The 18529-nt window shown below is 36.7% G+C and overlaps 1 long non-coding RNA gene and 2 pseudogenes across 1 annotated transcript; 2 read left to right on the forward strand and 1 right to left on the reverse strand.

Annotated features, from left to right (window-relative positions):
- Positions 1-228: 228 nt before the first annotated feature.
- Positions 229-1281, forward strand: LOC114760255 (uncharacterized). The gene is made up of 2 exons (XR_003742031.1): positions 229-312; positions 620-1281. It is a non-coding gene; the product is annotated as an uncharacterized LOC114760255 (long non-coding RNA).
- An 851-nt stretch (positions 1282-2132) lies between these two features.
- LOC114760260 (lysine-specific demethylase JMJ25-like) lies at positions 2133-10126 on the forward strand (annotated as a pseudogene).
- A 1226-nt stretch (positions 10127-11352) lies between these two features.
- On the reverse strand, positions 11353-15017 carry LOC114760263 (probable serine/threonine-protein kinase abkC; annotated as a pseudogene).
- Between the last annotated feature and the right edge of the window lie 3512 nt (positions 15018-18529).

The raw sequence follows: 18529 nt of genomic DNA on the forward strand, positions 1-18529 counted from the left end.
ACCTTGTTTTGCAAGGAACATTAGATAAGAGATGATGCATCGTCCTGAAACTTACATATATATGTGTGTGTGTGTGTGTACACACACACATCTAAGAGGAGCTTTGTGGATCTCACAGAAAGTATAAAAAACAACCCACGTCGGAAAAACACCATTGAGTGCAGCGTTGATGAACTAAATCCTTCATATGATCATGTGCTTCCAGTTCGAGCTTTAATGGAGATGGCGTCATCAGCACTGCACTCAATCATGTTTTTTTTGGGACAATGTGGAAACTATGTGTCTCTATTAGCTTGAAACTGATCATGAAAGGTTAAGTTCCTCAATATTTCTTCTCAGCTATATTCCTTCTCTTGAATTGGATTTATTTAGAATTGAATCGCAATAAACTTTGTTCAGATCGGCGGCTTTCTTGGTATAGGTTGAGTTTGTGTGAATTCATAGATTAATGTTTTATCCCAGCCATATGTGAATAGATGTTTATAGTAATCCTCATTATGATCTGAACTTAACAAACAAAAATAATAATAATTCTACAGGCATACTATATTCCTTAATAACAACCAATTTCAGTTCTGTGGAACTCACCATTTTCAGCTTTTGTGGTGATTAATTGCAGAACTTCAGGAATGAAGCATAAAATCAGTGCCACGACATAATAGGTCGTAGCTTATTTTTATCAGATAACTAGGAATTAAGTTCATTATTTGAGCAATATTTCTCTCCCCCTCTCTCGTCCATCACATAGGAGTGGTGTGGGGTTGGTAAATCTAATAGACCAATATTTTTTCCCTTAAAAAGTAATGCCATTCCACTTTTTTTTAATATAGCACCATAACTATATTTTTATTTTGATCATGAAAGATCATTGGCTAGTAGGTTCTTTCATTCAGGGCCAAATTTTATATTGTAAAACTTAACCATCCGATGAAGTTTGAACTGAGCTATTCGATCTTGGGAAAAGGGATAACTACAGAACAGCAATAGAACTCATCAGCTGCCAGAAGGAGGTTATGGTAGGTATGGGCTAGCTGTAAAAGGGGAACAAAGTGAGAAAAAGGTGCTCATATTTTAATTTGAATTTATTGCGTCTTCAAAGAAGATTGAGGCTGCAAGACTAGCTACTTTCCACTATTATGAGTAATCAGAAGACCAGCTTTGATGCTAATTGTAGTTCCTTGAAAGAATCCATTCGTTTTTTTTTTTTTTCAAATGCAACTGTGGTTAAATTATTACTCATTTGTACACTAGAATTTAACGAAAGAATCATCATTGTTTCAATATGCACATTGTACAATTTTATATATACACGCCTGTTTGGACCAGACAGAAACATGGCAGACCAGATTACTCATTTTAATTTCATGATGACATGTCCCTTTTCATTAACTGTATTTAAACAGAAACATCATAGATGCTCTTGCTGCATTTACAAGCCCATTAAACCTGGCAATGGGAAGGCAAAAATTAATGGGCTTCGCTAAGCAAAGCGTTGAAGATTTCAGCCCAAAAAGAAGTTCACTTCTGGTGATTATCATACTTAAACCACATTAATTGTGCAGCTAATCTCCAAAGCCTCATTTTAAAAGAAATCGTGAACACTATTTTTTCTGTTAGCTAGTGCAGCTCTTTCCAACTCGGACTCGTGAATTTTATTTTTTAACAGGATTTAAATCTCCTTGTTAGTTATTTACACCTCTTTAGTCCTTATACTACAGAACCACACCTCAATTTTCTCTGGTGCTTGTAGACTCTGCAAAATCACACTCTTCAAAATTTCCCTACATCAAGGTAGCAATTTCACTAATGGAAATTGCACAATCCAAATGTGGTTGGGTCTCATTTTTATCTTGGATGCTTCCCCAGTCAGGTGGGTATCCGCAGAATAAGGAAGTTTTGAAACTTCCAAAACAAATGCATAAAGCAGCAGCAATTAATCAACCAGACCACATCGTTCACTAACTGATATGCCTTTTAAAGATTTTGAATAACAATATACGTTGTGTCAAAGTTTGGATGTTAAAATTCAGAACACTGCATCATTAATGCATACAAGATTGTTTCCTACCCAAGAAACTGCTTCAATAGCAATTGCTAAATGATTTTGTCCCCGAAAAAACCTCCCGCAACAAGAAATCCTTAAAATCTGTGATGCAATTTTCAAGTTACTTCCTTAAGTTGGTCCAAACAAGCCCAATTTTGGAGCGAAACCCGTGTCCTTTGACAGAGTTGCTTGCTATCTATCAGGTCAGTGACGGATCAAAGGATTTTGTGGAGTCCTGATCTCCCCTCATAAATCATGATCTCACCAGTCCCTATGTTGTAGATTACGAGACTGAATAGACTCTTTACCAATATTTATTGGAATATCCCTTCTCATCCCCACTGTTTCTTCGTATTCCCAATAGATACGCCCTTTGGGCCTGAGAAAACCCTTTTCTTTTTCTGTGTGCTCTGCGAGACATATGGGGTATTTTCCACTTTCCTGAGCAATTTTCTCGAGAAAAATCTCAATTTCACCAGAAAGATTGAATTTTTCTGGGAAAATCGAAATGGGTGAGGAGGAAGTTTTGCCGGATCATCTGCGCTGCAAGCGCACCGACGGACGCAAATGGCGGTGTAGCCGGAGAGTGATGGACAACGTGAAGCTTTGTGAGATTCACTATCTTCAAGGCCGCCATCGGCAATACAAGGAAAAGGTGCCGGAGTCGCTAAAGCTCCAGAGAAAGCGTAAGAAAGGGCTTAATAAGGATGACTCTGTTCTCAACAATGTCGAAGCGAAGGCACGGAAAGTGGTCAAGATGGCGAAGATGATGAAAAAAAGGATAAAAGTGTCAGATGATTCGGAGGCAATGGAAGCTCCTGTGGGGAAGAAGGCGTCCAAGCAGGGTAATAAGCAGTTGGAGTTGATAAGGATGGTGCTGAAGAGAGAGGTTGAGAAGAAGAAGAAGAAGCAGGGAGAGAAGATGAAGAGGAAGAAGGAGGAGGAAGAACAGGAATTTCATTACAGTGAGGGAGAGTTAACAAAGGAATTACCCAATGGTTTAATGGCAATTTCTAGGGCATCAACGGCCCAAGAATACTGCAATGTAGGTTCTCAATGTGACGTTAAATTATGTGTTGATCATAAGGCAATTACTCCACGTTACTTCAGGTCCAAGAATGTTGAAAGGCTGCCAGCGGGGAAGTTGCAGGTGTGTCTTATGTGGGTTATAGCTGATTAACTGTACTTCCTCTATAGTTTGAGGCTTTTTGGTGGTTTATATGTCTCCTCTTTGAGTAAATTGCTTGTCATGTTTAGGTTTTACCGTATGGACGCAAGTGTAAGAGGAAGAAGTGTCATTGGTGTCAAAGAAGTGATTCTTGGAATCTCATAAAATGTTCAAGCTGTCAAAAAGAGTTTTTCTGCATGGATTGCATTAAAGAACGGTTTGTTAAATATTTCTCAATTTAAGTATAAACTAGAAACTGCGTTACTTATATTCTAGTTTGCAGTGAATGTTGAACTTCTTGCTTTTTGCCATTCCTTGTGTACAGAATACTCGTCTGCGTTGTATCTATGGCCATTTGAAAAGTAGTCATGATTTTCTATAGGATTAGAAGTTCAATAGAAAATCTGGGTAATGCTGGAACTTTATTTTGTGGTGCATCATTTGATAAGTTAAACCCCTTAGCATGGTTTTTTACTTTCCTGCACAAAAACTATAGTCATAATGTGAAAATCCCCTAGTCAGCAATTAATCTTGCTACAATTTTAGAACTCAGTGTCGAAGAATAAGTTAATGAGGCTAGGCATCGAAAGGCGTTCGTGACAAGTTGTGTTAAGTGTGGGACTGCTGCATCTTATTTTTGGTAGTAAATATGAATATTTATGGCTTATTGGTATACTCAATCTTCTCTACTATTTCATCTAAATTTTATGCTTGACTGTTAATTTAATAATTGTATCACAATATTAAAATCTGGTTATTTTACATATGACTTTTCTTGTTGCTTCATTTTTGTAATTTATTTCTCTCAGTGAGCGCTTTTCCAGCACCTGCCGCTTCAAGATCCTAGGATGGTCTTACACTTTTTCCCTTTGGTTATTTGGCTTTTTAAATGAAAGGATGCTCTGTTTGCTTAGTCATGATATGAGCAGAATAACTATCAATTTGAAGAGAAGTTATATACAACCATATGAATAAGTCAATAAATCTTGTTAATCCTGTAAATCTCACTACTTCTTCTCCCTGTGCTTTTTTGGCAACTCTTGGTTGATAACAACATAACAAGGACAATTTATAGTGGTCATGATTTCTGCTGTCTGCTCTTTTATTTATTAAGCATGTGTACATGAGATGTTTGTCATCTCTATCTTGAAACAATATAGGTATTTTGATACTCAAAATGAAGTTAAGATGGCATGTCCAGTTTGTCGAGGATCTTGCTCATGTAAAGACTGCTTGAGAAGTAAATGTAAAGACAACGAAACTAAGGTCTGATATCGCAACTAAATGCTTTTCACAGATGGATGGACCAGTGTTTCTATGAAACCATGTTCTGACTCTTGAATTTACGCCTTGCTTTTTCAGGAATTTTTGGCTGGTAAGAGAAAAGTTGATAGAATATTGCATTTTCATTATTTGATTTGTACGCTCCTTCCTATACTGAAACAAATAAATGAAGACCTCAATGCTGAGATAGAAACAGAAGCTAAAATCAGAGGTAGTAAATATTAGTCATCATTGCTTGCGTTGCTTCTGCATCGTTGATATCGAAATCAACTTTTGTTTGCTAGAGAATGGGTATCTTAGTTTCCTTCATGTGTAACAGGTAAAGGAATATCTGATATTCACATCAAGCAAGTTGAATTTTGCAGCAATGACGAGACTCGCTGGTGAGGCCTCTTTTATTGATGCTTGTGGTGAAGTTTGTGCGATTTTCTGGTTCTGCTCTGTAACTAATCTAGCATTTGTCCCAGCAATCAATGCAAAACACCCTTTTTGGATCTCCATAGAAGCTGTCCAAGTTGTTCCTATAGCCTTTGCCTAAGTTGTTGCAGACAATTGTGTCGAAGGAACTACTCTGAAGAAATTAATACATCTATTTCCAAGTCACGTGATGGGATGGATGCCCGTCTTGCCAGTGAAAATCATCTTTTAAATAAGAAGGCCATCGCCAATGGCAATTCAGTAGCTACTTTTTCATTGCATAAATGCACAAACTATGATGGTACTGGCAAAGTCTCTTGTCCTCCAAAAGAACTTGGTGGTTGTGGTGATAATTATCTTGAATTAAGATGTGGTTTTCCGTTAAGTTGGATCAGGAGATGGAAGTAACAGCAGAAGAAATAGTTTGCAGCTACGATTTTCCTGAAACATTAGACAAAAGTTTGAGCTGCTCATTGTGTCCAGACACTGATAATGAACTTGATGGATTTAAGCAGTTACGAGAAGCAGCTTTTAGAGAAGATTCAAAAGACAATTGGTTGTTTTATCCCACAGTTTTGGACATCGAGGGTGATAACTTTGAACACTTTCAGAAGCACTGGGGTAAAGGCCATCCTGTAGTGGTGCGAGACGTGCTCCAAAATACATCAAACCTCAGTTGGAATCCACTGGTCATGTTCTGTACTTATCTTGAGGGTAGCATGTCAAGATATGAGAATGACAAAGATGAACTTGAAGCTTGTTTGGATTGGTGTGAGGTCAGTTTATCAGTTAAATGAATATGTCATATCATAGATTTGAGCTTTCTTGTATTTTCTGCTAGTTTTAATCTTCATAGTTATTATTGTTGTAATTAACATGAACACAAACAAATATAATGTACCCTATGTTTAAACCTGACTTAACTCCACTCTGCTTCATAGAAGGAATGGAGCTGCCCAAGCTCTGTTTCTGAATGCACATTTTCTATTCATTTTTGCTTTCTTTCTCTATTACAGGTGGAGATTAACATTAGGCAGTGCTTTACTGGATCTCTTAAATGTCAGCCACAGAAAAACATGTGGCATGAGATGCTGAAATTGAAGTGGTTACTGTCTTCCCAATTATTCAAAGAATGGTTTCCAGATCATTTTGCTGAAGTAATTGATGCCCTACCACTTCAAGAATACATGAATCCTACATCTGGTTTTCTCAATTTAGCTGTAAATCTGGCCCAGGGGAACGCAAAGCCTGACCTGGGCCCATATATCTATCTTTCCTATGGCTGTGGTGATGAACAGAGTGACTTTGTGACCAAACTGTCTTTTGATTCATATGATGTGGTATGCTACCTTTCTTTTTAAGCTGCTTTTAGTTTCATCTTGCATATTTATAATCTAATACTTGGCCATGGTTTCAGTCAATTTTCTACTTTTAAGAACTGATACTTGATCATGGTAAAGTAAATGACCAAAATTACATGTCCCTTTCAGCAAAACCTGAACTGTCATGTGTATCTTAATGCTTATAGTCTGATCAGTGATAACTTGGATGAGTCATCATCTAAGGTAATAATAATGTACATGATCGTTTCTTAGTCATGACTGATTAAGACTCTGTTCATTAAATATGCCTGTAGCCCCTGGTGGGGAAACCCAGAAATAACTGGAAACTTCCAATTTCTCGCAAGCGACAGGTATCAAGGTGCTTGTAATATTCAAATGTTTTTGTTTTGATATCCAGTGTGAGCTACAACAAAGAAGAATAAACAGAGGATAGCAGCTGTAGGAAGAAAGGAAGAGGTTCAATTCATTGACAAAATGATAACATGTCCCACTTACTGTTATAGCAGTAGAGAGACTTCCAATGTGACTTACACCTTTCAGTTAGTTAAACTACCTGACTTTATTTGCTTACTCGCTGACACCATTGGTTGAGTACAGAAACCAACTGATCAGTTACTAGTTGCCCCTGTAACAATAATCTCCTCTCTTCAGAAACAGTCCTTGACACCAAGGATTAGTGATAAGTTGTAGTTGGAAAATCTGGAAACCGATGCTTGATAGCTGGGAGATTTTTTTGATGAAACATCTTTAATATTGATGTGCTTTCATTGAATTATATTGTTTGACTACCTCTCTGGCCAAAATCTTCTCGAGTTCCATGAGATATTGCCTCCAAATATCAACTTGAGGTGAGGCAGAGCAGAACTCACACGAAGGTTGTCTCCCACATGTCGAATTGACAGAGAAACATGATTCTCTGGGTGTATCCTACAATTCCCTGGTAAATGCCAACTGATATGCCACTGGCTCCACCCTTTTAACCAATTTATAAGGCCCAAAAATTGTTGTAGTCTACTTGTGCAATGAGGAATTATTGAGCAAATTCCTTCAAAAAGGATGTAATTTCAAATAAACCATGTTCCCTGCACATTGCCCTTCGTCTGTTTCTTATTTGTCATTTGAATCATAATGTTCCGAGTCTTGCTAAGGTGTTGCTTCTACTACTGAATATTGGCCCCCATTTCTTGACAAGTTTGGCTCAACATCATTAGATGAATCACTTGTTAGATGAGGCAAATTTAGCAGTTTTGGTATGCTGAAAACTGCCTTGAAGGATTTATTCTGATGGTTGGGTGGAAAATGGGAATATACCAAAATTCTGCCAGTGGAAACCAATTCAACTGCTCTTTTAGACAGTCCCCAGTTATACTGTGAAGATAGCACTTTGAACCTCTCATTGTCACCTCAGCCCTGGCCCTCCATTTGAGGATGGTGGACTGAAGTCTGACATAAGTCTAACCTTGTACAGCCCAAGCGGTTGCCCCTGAACTTGCCATAAAAGAGACTGGGTCCCTATCTGTGACAAATAAACGTAGAGAACCCATGAAGCTTCTCCACATTATCCTAGAAAATTTGGGCCACATCTACTTCTGAACAATGGTGTTGAAGAGCCATAAAATGAGCTAGCTTACCTAACTTATCAACAAACTATGAGAATTGCAGACATGTTATAAAATGCAGGCGATCCATCCTTTCATCCATTCTTTCTTTGTGAGCTGTTTGATCTGCTTATTGCACAGCGCTATAGTATGCGATGGCACTATATTTGTCAATTTGAGTGGAATTTTGGGTAAAAGTAAAGGTCCAGTTGGTCTCAGTCTTTGGAGAATAATCTTGGCCGCAGTACATGGTTCAGTGACTTGAAATTTATCCTTGATGTTCAAATTTATCCTAGGCATCGTTGACCAACTATGTCATGTCAGGATCTTAATGATACAGCCCAACTTGGCCGAGTAACTGATCAGACTAATAATGTGTTTACCTTGTAAGTGGTATCGCTTGATGACATTCAAGTTAAAACTGGTCCCCGTGAAGTTTGATTCCATGTTCTTAAATTGTAACATTCAAACGTGTGTTGCTTATTTTACTTTTGCTGGTAACCATTTAGTGAATGATGAATGCAACAAGTGGCGCTTGCTAGAAGATATTGAGGATTTTGAGGAGAAAATGTTTTACCTGTGTCATTTACTGTGTTTTCCTTTCTATTCCAGGTTAATATTATGGCTCACACCACGGATGTCATTCTCTCTACAGAACAGCTGACTAAAATGAGGAAGCTGCTGAAAAAGCACCAAAGTCTTTGTCAAAGAGGCTCTTCTGAAATTAGTTCTGAACAATTGAAGGAACAGAGAGAGGGAATAAATTCGTTGCTGCCTGCTGAAGACATTGACAAGACCGGTTTGCATAGAAAAGGGAGAGAAGAGAAGCAATTTTTCAGGAGAGTCAACAGAACAGCTTGCATCGTTTCTGAAGCATCAGATGTAGCTTATCAGAATATAGACAGCAACATTTCCCAGGATGAAGAATGTGATTCTTCTGATTCTGAAAATCCCCATGGAAGTTCAAATAGTGATAGAAATGAAAAGTTTACTAAACATGATGGTTGCCAGTGGGATGTCTTTCGCAGACAAGATGTTCCAAAGCTCTTAGAATACCTTAAAAGACACTCTGCTGAGTTTTCTCCTTCCCATGACAATCACAAGCAGGTAATTTTATTAGAAAACATTTCCATAGGTGATTTTCTGGGGCATTGGCGGAATTTGATTTTGTAAAATTTCTGCAGGTGGATCATCCACTTTTAGATCAGAGCTGCTTTCTTGACAACGCTCACAAGAAGAGGCTCAAGGAGGAATATAGTACGTATGCTTTCGGTTTTCCATGATTCTATGTATTTTATAACCTGTTGAAAGTATGCACTAAAGTGACAGTAATGTTTCCAGAAATTGAGCCATGGACTTTTGAGCAACATGTGGGCGAAGCTGTCATTATTCCTGCTGGATGTCCATACCAGATTAGAAATTCTAAGGTCTCTTTCGCATTATATAATTGTTTTCCTTCTCCATCTTCCAGTTTGTTTATTCAGAACGGATCTAACTGATTTGAGTTACTCTGTGCTGAAAGAAATGGGCTCTTTCTGAAAATCATCAACAATTCAATTTTTTTTGCTAAAAAATTCCAAGAACTAAAGACTGCATGTGACTGCCAACATTTGCATTGTACTCAGAATCTTAAAGGAGGTAGAAATACAAAGATTAACCTCTCAACGGCTCTGCTTTCCTTATGATGCTTATGTCCATTACACACATTTGACTAGTATTTTCTGTTTATGTGCAGTGTTGTGTTCATGTAGTATTGGAATTTGTTTCCCCTGAGAATGTGGCCGAGTGTATCCAGTTGACTGATGAAGCCCGTCAGCTTCCAGAAGACCACAAAGCAAAAGTTGACCATCTTGAGGTGTTTTCCCTAATCAAATGATTAACTTTCCCTGTTTCTTACGTGAGCCTTTTCTGTTTAATGCTTCACATAAAATTGTCAACTTTATAATTTATTCTGTCATGGGTTGTGAAAGCAGGTGAAGAAAATGGCTCTTCATAGCATTGATTCAGCAATAAAAGAGATACGTGAACTTACCTCCAAAACGTAACTGCATCAACTGATATGTGCTTGTGTATCTTTTTCCTTACTGTCTGGTTCCAAGTGCTGTATAGATTTAATTCTTAAAACACATTGTTGAATTTGTCAATTTTACTGTAATTATATGCCTTTCCAATTGGAATGTTCTGGTTTTGGAAATATCTCAACTGTTTATTTGAAGAGAAATTTTATAAATAATCAGAACAAATGGCTGCCACGCATGGCTTGACCTTACAAGAACGAAAGGTGTTCAATTGCAACATCGTACCGATGTCACATGAAGCATCAATTTTTTTCCATCCGCTGTCTGATATCCATTTTACCTTGAAATGCTTTTCTGTGTAGAAAGATGCAAAGCTCTGTGCTTTAATTATATTGCAACAGAACATAATTCTTTAACAGATAGGGATTCTCACTTCTTAGTTTCTCCAACGAGGGATTCCTTTAAACTTGTGAGGGATTTGTTGCATATTTTACTATCAGTTCAACCCACGAAAATGGAAGAAACCCCAAATCTAATTACGAGGTTGTGTCGTTCACTGTGACGCTATGCAAGATGCGAAATTACTTATAGTTCCCAACTTTGGGGGGAAAAAATTTATGGATGGGTTCTAAAGTTTTATATTTACAAGTCAAACTTCTATAATTACAAGTCAAATTAACAATCTATGTATATGTCAAACTTTCAAAGTTGGTAGATTAGTATTATTTAAAGTCAAACTTGTAAAATATTAAATTTTTTATATCTTTCTAATTATATTTAATTTTCTAACTTAAAGAAATTATTAACATTAGTAAACCGAAAAAAATAGGAGGACGTACGATTTCAGGAAATTTCTACATGGAAGAGCGACGGACGCGGTGCTTCGTTGTCGAAAATGCGTTGCAAAGACCAAAGGTGAGATGACTGTCATTAAGACCCGTAAGAATTAAATTGCATAAACTAACAATTCATTGGTTTCTAATAAAGCCTTGAAAGTTACTCTCCTTTGTGACTAAAGAGATATTTGGATAGAAACAAAACTATGATTTTAAAAGTGTTTGCGGTATATGAAATAAATATATAAAAAAATTTGTTTTGATTTGTGAAAAAACTATTTTTGAAAAACACTTTTAAGAATACTCAAACACCCCATTAACAAACTATTATAAAACATCATGGCTGGCCTAATTAGCCATTGGAAGCAGGACGACATGAGTCATGTTTTCATGTTTGGTAATGATGCATCAGAATTAAAAAGACACAACAAAAAACATGTAAAATGTATATTAGACTTCAACCCACGAAAACAACAACTTCGACGTCTGTACAATTAAGTTTAATCATCTAAAGCGAGAAGTTCAAGAGCTGCTTATTAAGTATTCAAAAAAATTAATAAATAACACTGTAAGAATGACAACGAACATGATTCAAGCCAAAAAAAAAAAAGTCAGGACATTTACAAACTATGAGATAAATACGTAAAAAAATTTTGTCTCAACTTATAAGATACGTGTTTATGTTTTTAACCGCCAATCCAACCAAGCCCTTAGACACTCGACATGCTTCCAACTTCTAATACAATTGCGGCCAATTTTGACATTACATGCATCGGCACTCACCTTAAAAAAATTAATTTCCTGCTTTCTTAGCGCAGGTACAACCAAGTCTAATGGGAAACAATAAATATTCACTTCTTTTATTCACTTTATACTTCATTTCTCATGTGCTGTTGCTGTGACACTCAGCTACACAGTTATAACTGTTGGAACTTCAAAATTTTAATTAGATAACTACAGGGAGCAGAATAGAGCCTCCAAACAATAAGAAATTCAGATAGCTCTTTTCTTTCTTTCTTTTTTTTGGCCTAAGACTGGAAATTCTTAGGACTGGTGATGTTGAGTTGTATTACCAAAATTTTTTATCAGCAGCCTCAAAAAAAGAAAATTGCAAAAGGACCTTCTCAAGGGGCCATCAGCCCGTCAACTGTGTAAGAGAGAGATTTTGCCCAGTCAGATCTCAGTACCAACGTCTGTAGTGTCTCCATCACATTGTACCCAGGATCAAGCTTTTTCTGCCACCCCTACGAAATCCAGAACCAAAATCAGGTTAATAACATCAGTGCACGGTATAGTATACAATATGTACAAGGGGCCAAACTAATTCACCAAGCTGTTTCACAATGCATATACTCATACAACAAAGAAACACGTCACACTATCAAACTTTCAAAGAATCAATTACCTCAAGAACTAAGGTTGTGACCATCACAGTACAGACATTGCCATCAATATTAACTCTATGTCGCCTAACTTTCTCAAGTAACTGCTCTATGCACTCAGCAGGATGTACCAGATCACCTTCTGGGGTACCCCAAAAAGCAAACGCTTCATCCACTTCCTGTCATAAAACAAACGGTGGACTTAAGTCATGAAGTAGCATGGATTGGTTTCATGCGCAAGTTTCTCAGGAATAAAAGAAACAAACTAAACAACTGCTTCAGAAACACAGCATGCGCATTTCATTAGCCTTAGGTTACAGTGGATGTTCCAAAATTTTGACTGTGCTAATACAGAAACAAAAGGAGGAACCGCAACACTAGTTCAGAAATTCTAGAATCCGTACATTTTTACTAGTAATTATTGACTGAATTGATGAACAACTGAGGCCAAAGAGAAGAGGAAATCTATATTTATATTTGCTGGCACTTGATTTAAAATGTATTTTAGACCTTTACATAACGTGCTTCCATTAAAATAGAGCAGAAATGACATAATGAAGACGCTGATTGATAACGCAATTTCAGCAAAAAGTTGAACAATCACCTCAATAAAAGCCTTTGGATTTGGGCAGTTCTGTTGTTTTGATAACCTTAGTGTGCACTCTGCAGCAGTCCGGCCATCTCGGCAGGCAACAGCTTTGAAAAATTCCAGTAAATTTAGCCGATCACTGCCAGAGAGTTCAGCAGTCATGCCTACATCAAGGAAAACCACATGAGGCTTTGATTTGAAGAACCGTCTGCGAGATGACTTCTGAGACATGCGTACAAGGATATTTCCAGGATGCATGTCAGCATGAATAAAATTGTCCACCTGAAAGAAGACACCCAACATATTGGAAACTAGATCTTTAAAACATTTAAGATCAAATCTAACATTGGCCCCATTGTTTTAGCTCATACTACTGATTAGGACGTATGCTTATAAATAGATGGATCAACTGCGGTCAAAAATTGTGAAGTATTAATTTTTAATTCAAAGAAATATATCAGGCGAGATCAAAGTAATTTTGCAAGAACGAAAATGACTAACTAATAATTTATGATATAAATATGCTGCACAAAGAGGGATTCTTATAGCATTCATATTTAGAAAACAAATCACATCCTAACAGCACTACATCATGCAACATTACAAGTAGGAAAAAAGCACAGAGGGAGGAAGAGGTTGTAAGACTTTTAAGGAAAATACCCTAAAGGAAACGGGCAACCAGAAACTGCCACAGTACCCGCTTATGAGAAAAGCTGAGCCAGGGTATTTCATAAGTAACAGTTGCTACCTCTAGTTACTTTACTTCACAGTGCACCAGCAATAAGCATTTTCAACTTATTATTATATACCACCTCTAGTTCTAAATATAAGATCTACTTTGTAGTGCAAAAGTGCATATTATATTTAGGACTGGAGGTAGTATTAGATTTAGCAGATCTTTTTCTTTTCCCTTTCTTTTTTTTTTTTGGGGGGGGGGGGAGTTATTAGCACATAAATACTGAATCGACAGCATTGAAAAAATTGCAAATGGTGCATATGTTACCAGAAGCATCTTCAAAAGTGCATGAGTCCCTATATGAGCAAGAGCAGTTTTAATCCGCTCATGTCCATGGAGGTCATCAACATAGTGTGAGACGCTTTCTCCCTGTTCATAAGTTTCTACTAAGACAGCAGGATGCACAAGGGGATAGACGGGCCTAGGGAAAGAAACATCCTTCCATTGACGGAAATTGTAAATAAAGCGGCTCAAATGGGCAGCTTCCCTTGCAAGGTCAACTTGAGACAACATGAAAACTGCAAACTGCCGCACACTTTCATCCAATCTGAACCATTTGAGTGTTGGAATAAGGTTTGAAATTTTAGCTATCGCATTAATAATCAAAAAATCCCTCCTGATTGATTCTCCCACACCAGGATGTCTAACCTTCACAGCAACCATAAGAGGCTTCCCTTGCTGACCAGGATAACGGTATTTTAGAGAAGCCCGATGAACTTGGGCAATACTTCCAGATGCAACTGGGGCTTCTTCAAAATTTTCAAAAATTTCAGAAATTTTCCGACCAAATGATCTTTCTATAGTTTTCTTTGTGTAGCTAAAACTATGTTCAGGAGCTTTGGAATGAAGTTCTGCAAGTTTTGTGCAAAGATCTCGAGGAAAAAGATCAGGTCGAGTAGCTGCCCACTGACCCCATTTTATGAATGCTGGACCTGCTTTTTCTAGTGTACGGTGAACAACCTGCAGCCATGCTTCCCTGAACTTTGGTCCAAAATAATCTGCAATTGGTGCCATTATTATGCAAGGAGAGAATAGTATAGCTAGGTAGAGAGCTCTGGCTAACAAGACAAGGCCATCTATTGCCATAAATACAAATGATGAGAAGTAAGTGTACCCATCTTGTGCATGGGTGTACAAAACATTCTGTGATGGGTAACATTCCGCATCTGCACATTGTTGATGAGTCCATGCGAGCTCTCCACATACAAAAGCAAAAATACCAGGAACCACCAAATAAGAACGGACCAAAGCCAAGCTGACTGCTTGGGCAATGACATCTACGGAGGGAAGAGTGCGGTAACCATTGGAAGAATACTTTCCATGTAGCCTTCTCCAAGCATTTTGGGAATGTTTCGTCACTATATTACTTGCTGAAACTGCAGTGAAGTTCCTAGAAAAAAGTGCCAGCAAGAGTTCTCTTTTGTCCCATGAAAGAATGAATAGCGAGCTTCACTAGGGAACTTATATTGCACGTACAACCTACATTGGCGGATATTTGGTCCAACTGAGGCTATTGCCCCATATCTACCTCCTTCTGTATGCCTGCTCCTACAGTTCCTAAGAATAGATTGACGAACAATCCTTATATATCCAAGCATCAAAAACCTGCAAACCCAAAATAATGTCGCCCACAACAATGTTAGAATCTGTTCATGGCATCATGAAACATGACATCAATTCATTATTGTCCCTAACTTCCAGCAAAATCCATCCATTCTAAAATTTCCGTTTCTAACCAATTATTGTCAATGAGCTGAACTAGGAGCAAGCGTATTATGAGTTATCCGGGGGGGGGGGACTATAACTTTAACCTTTATGATTAGGATTGTTGACGTAAAAGGGGGGAAAACAATTCCCTATAACATTCATTTCATACAACCAAAAACAGCTGATTGCGACCATTCCATACATTTCATTTTATGGCTTTCCTGGTTCACAGTGTCCATCCATTTTTTGTTATTACCAATGGGAATTTTAATAACTTTCTTCTCGTCCCAGTTTTACCTCCTTCTGGCGTAACATACATTAAGCCATCATGGTCCTCATCAGCTATATGGGGAACTAATGAGGACAGATATTTGAGGTATGGTGAAGTTGCGTTTCTTAAATAATTCATTTTTTAACTAGGCATTGTGGGGTCACCGTGATTCAAGCAGTCACAAAAACCCGAATGAGCACAATATGGACCATGTGCTTGGAATAGACACCTTAAATAATCAAGCTATGCTGAGAGTAAAGCATAAGAGATTGACAAAAATTAACAGCTTTAGACAACAATAACTAGTCAAAGTCATAGAAAACAAAATTTACGTGCGGCACCATTAACTTAAGTTACTAGTCCAGAGGCAATCACCCACCAGCACAGGTAGTTATGCCCCCCGAGTAAGAAATGATTTCATTACCACTGCAGTCACTATTAGGTTTTGGTATAAGTTAGAAAGTAAGCATGCTTTTATCCCATATGCCTTTGCAAGCAGTAAAAGTTAGCCATTAGCATACAGGGAATCGGAAGAATTAAGAGCAGGTCGACTCCGAACCTCTTGTTACGTCATTACAGAAATAAGTTAGGAAATTTTAAATCTTGACATTGAGAGAGAGATGGAAGCTAACAATAATTGGAGGCAAAAAAGGTATTGGCACCAGAAGGAAAGCCAGAGACCAAACTTTTCATGACTCAGAACATGTACCACTGAAGGATTTAGCCGCACATTTGAGAAGGCCAAATCCAGTTGATTTTGTAAAAGACGGTAGCCAAATTTCTCACACTGCTAATGGACACCATAACTCTTCCGAATGGCCACAAAACGGAAAAGCATTTGAAATAAATCCATTAATTCACGGTTTCTACAAAATGCACTTTCCCTTCAAAGATCTCGGGTCTTCCTCCCACTTCTAGCTTAATTGTTCCCCCCATAGAACCTCGATAAAAGCTCTTCCTTTTATCAAATAAAACAGTGTATTCAACTAATCAAAGAAATTATTCGCTAGACATAAGGGGGCTGCAACGGAAAATAGAGAAAAGACCAAAGCCCGCAGCCCGAAAAGAAGCTGAATTCCAAATAAACAAAAGGAAAATAGACAAAGCAAAGAGAGATGAGAACCTGTGGAGGAGGAGAGCATGCTATTCAGAGATGATGCGGGGCCGAGACGGCGAGAAGAGAGCCGGCGAGAAGACGAAGGAGGCGTCGGTGGCTGGAATGGGAACGTAAAAAACAAATGGTTGAATCCGGGAAGAAATCAGTGATGGCAATGGCGGTCAGAGAAAGGCACGCGAAAATCTGGGAGTCGGAGGGTTCACAAGAAGCTACGTCTAACGACCCGAGGCGACGTGGAACATTTTCGACTTGGCGCGATTCGGGAGGGCCGAAACATTACCCAAACCCTAGGAGGGTTAGGAAAATCTAATATAAAATCTGAAAATAAATTTTCATTTTTTCGCTTGTAGATCAAAAATTAAAATCTAAGATTTTAAGCAAAACAAATTATTTCCAATTTTTAACCAAAATATTTATAATTTTTTCAGTTAGGATAAATGTTAGGTTTTAAAACTAAATGTGTTTATCTTAAATTTTCTTACTACTATTTTGTTATCAACCAAAAACATAAATTTTAATTTAAAATTCTTGAGTATTTTTATTAATTATTATATTTCAAAAGACTTTTGGAATTGCTCATAATAATGATGATGATGATGATGATGATGATGTGATGTAAAATGAGAAGAAAGGAAAGAAAGAGATCAGAGAGATGAAAAGGAAAGATATTAGAGAAAATAGAGAACAGATAAGAAAAAATTCAGAAGAAAAAATAATTGTAATCTCATTCAATATTTAACCGACAGCCCCAATACTGCTTATAAAAGAAATTAATAATGATAAAATACTAATTCTAATCAGAGTCTTAAAATAATAAAACAACAATAAATCAAAATAATCTTAAAATCATCATCTAAATCATATCCTAATAATAAAATTTTAAATTTAATATAATAATAATTAGTCTTATGCCATATTCCACCATAACGATAATTTTAATATCTATTTATATTATTTCTACCTTGTGTATAATTATATATGTGCTTGTACATAAATATTAGAGGTAAAAGAAATAAATTATGCAATTAACTTTAAGGAGTAAGAACAAGTATATTCCTTGTTAAAAAAAAAGAAGAACAAGTATATTCATATAGAATTCTCTCAAAGGTCACGTTCTTTTATTTCATAAAAAAAAAAAGGTCACTTTTTATTATACGCTATACTTTCAAAAGTAAAAAATAATAAAACAAAACATAAAAACGCATCCTATTTATTACCCAAATGAAAAAAAAAAAAAATCCTTTCTATGAAGTATATATTCAGACGTAAGATGCAAAGTTTTTTTTTTGTTTTAATTCTTTTGGGCCGGGGCGTGTGATACCAACTTATCCTGACCGCTATTTTGTTTTTTTTGTTTTCGTAGTTTTGCTTGCATGATGAGAGTGCTCCTAGGGGTGATCAGCTATCTTGATGTTATTTATGTTTTGAATTAAAAATATTTCTTTTTTCGTTAAATTAATTTAAAAAGAAATGAGAAGTTAAATATACATCCATATAGGTGTCTATTTGTTGGACGTATTAGGCTTTTGTTTCATTGATTATGAGATTGTGAGGAGATTGCTGCCTTGCCTTTTACCCCACCACTCAACGATGACCCTGTAAGGAATTTCGAAGGGGGGAAAAATCAACGATGTATGTTGTTATTATGGTTACTTTTTCTTGTCCAAATTAGCTATTTATCGGGAAAAAAGTGATATCATTATTAATTATTAATATAAACAGTATGATTTTTTTTTAGTGATCAAGTGATCACCCTTTCATGGAACTCTTTATTTTAGATTTTATAGTCATTAAAATAATTATTTTAAATGAAAAAAAATTAGATTTGAACTGTCCAAATCAAATCCAGATATTCCAGATTTAATAAGTTTTATAATGCTCACCAAAGCAATAAACACCCAAACTAATTCCCTTTCGTGAGTTAAGTCCTTCAATAAATACTCTTTTAGTTTTAAATATAAAACCTATTTTGTAGTAAAAATTATATATAAAATACTAGGTCTTATCTCAAAACCGGAG

Source organism: Neltuma alba, unplaced genomic scaffold, assembly GCF_004799145.2.
Source record: "Neltuma alba isolate B1F8T4 unplaced genomic scaffold, ASM479914v2 tig00010952_pilon, whole genome shotgun sequence".
In the NCBI taxonomy this organism is placed as follows: Eukaryota; Viridiplantae; Streptophyta; class Magnoliopsida; order Fabales; family Fabaceae; genus Neltuma; species Neltuma alba.